General features: G+C 37.3%; 1 protein-coding gene across 1 annotated transcript in view; it reads right to left on the bottom strand.

Moving 5' to 3' along the window:
- Window positions 1–2094, bottom strand: part of LOC106533529 (DENN domain-containing protein 2A) — a gene marked incomplete at its 3' end in the record, with an annotated part of 102980 nt that overhangs the window by 79254 nt on the left and 21632 nt on the right.

Below are 2094 nucleotides of genomic sequence, written 5' to 3'. Positions count from 1 at the left end.
TGTGTGTGTGTGTGTGTGTGTGTGTGTGTGTGTGTGTTTGTTCAGCTTGTTAGCAAAATATTTCATCAACACTGGCTGGATGTTAATGAAACTCCCTGTAAATGATCATCGATCTACAACTTTGGGAGTTGGGAACAAACATACTGTCAGCACAGAAAGGCTGCAGCTGGGCTTCGATCCTGCAACCTTCTTTCTGTGAGGTAACAGAACTATTTACTGCCCCCCTCTAACTAAAGATCTAAAAAGAATGAGAAAATACAGTGAGAAAGATAACTGTGACTCAGAGGCAGAGATAACACAACCTCTTTCCTTCAGTGTGAGAGTTTGTCCTGTTTGTCGCTCCTGCAGAGGTGGAGCATCTGTTGAGCTTCTGATTCATTCAGGTTCTGCTCCTCGTTATTCTGCTGGCTCCACAGACCAAAGCACCTCGCCAGCTCCTTCTGAGGCCCGCGTTAATAAACCACTCCCACTTTAACTTACATCTGTGTCAAATTCAGAAATCCACATTAATCATGTGATGTCACATGATTTCACAGGGCTTCAGCTACACACCAGGAACTGTGCAAACATTACACCAAACACATTATGTTTACTTTGCTATATGTCCTGTTCCTGTCACACTGACCTTTAGACAACTTCTGCTGACTTATGCAAATGTTGTCCAACACACTAGTGTAAGATGTATAAGTTAGATCAGGGGTCTGCAACCTGCGGCTCTGGGGCCACATGTGGCTCTTTGGTCCCTCTACAGTGGCTCTTTGAAAATCTGACCAAATATAACAGAATAATTTTTTGTTTTGTTTTTATACCCACAACATAAATCAATTTGTATGCAAATATGTGATCAATATTACTAAAACAAAAAGTAAAACATGCTAGCTTATGCTAGCCTGTTGTTTACTTAAACAATCCAACTTTTGTCTTTCTCTCAAATTCATCAGAATTACCTTTAAAGAATATTAAAAACTACATAATAAGAATTAGAAAAAAATAAGCATGAATAATTCAGTTGTACTATTTTTTAATGAAATTAGGTATAAACTATGTAAAGTATTTTTCTTGTTTACATGAATGTAGTCTTTTGATTTGTCCTGATGGGTAAAAATAAAAATAAAATACAAAATTTCGAATATATTTTTTAGTTTTATAATGTCACCTCCACTGGCCGTAAAAGTTCCCGAAAAGGCCTTGAAAAGGCCCACAGACCACCAGTTGATAATCACAGTTGTAGCTTATTTTGTGGCTCTGGACACATTTTATTTCTGCGTCAGTAGCAGAAATGGCTCTTTTGATTGTAAAAGTTGCAGACCCCTGAGTTAGATGTATGTTAGCATGATGCCAAGACAATCATTTTAAATGCTCAAAATTTTCAGCTTAAGCCGACGTGCTGCTGATAAGTGAGGCACAAGTTACAGGCATGCTACAAATAATTATTGCATCAGTTCACATATGTCACAGCTAGGTTATTAATATGTTACTGACAAATAAATATGAGCCCCGCTCTCAGACATCATCCTCAACATGTTGACAGCTGTCAGTCAATCATCGAGGGACACGCCCACACATTCTGACAGAAGTCATGTGTCCGTTTCATAATTACCCAGCTTGTTTCTGACATATGTCCATGTATGAGTAACTATCATGTAACATGTGTGAACTTATATTGAACAGAGCTGGAACATGTGTAAAAATGATCAACACATGTTCAAAATTATGCTCTGGGATCTCTTTATGACAAAGTATGCCCTATTATATAGGTGTTATTCTAAAGTTACGCCTAACTTCCATCAGTGTGTTGTTTTTCTTTCATGAGTAGATGCTGCGTGTCACTGTGTGACAGCTGCAGCCGTCACGGTTTGCTCCAACCAGCTGCAGATATGTGCTGCAAACGTCCAAACACATTTTAATAAACTTGTATACAATAAAGACACCATGGTACACTGTGAAAAATAACTTGAAAGATTTACTTAAGAAAATCTTGTGAATGATTTGCACTAACGTTTGTTAAGTAAATTTAATGTTACAAATGCATGTAATATTTACTCATCATTGTCTAGTAAAAGTTATTAAGAATATAGTCAATGATTTGTGAAT

This window comes from Austrofundulus limnaeus, unplaced genomic scaffold (assembly GCF_001266775.1).
Source record: "Austrofundulus limnaeus strain Quisiro unplaced genomic scaffold, Austrofundulus_limnaeus-1.0 Scaffold961, whole genome shotgun sequence".
Taxonomy (NCBI): domain Eukaryota; kingdom Metazoa; phylum Chordata; class Actinopteri; order Cyprinodontiformes; family Rivulidae; genus Austrofundulus; species Austrofundulus limnaeus.
Note: the sequence above shows the minus strand (reverse complement) of the source record. Positions and strands in the feature narration are given on the sequence as shown.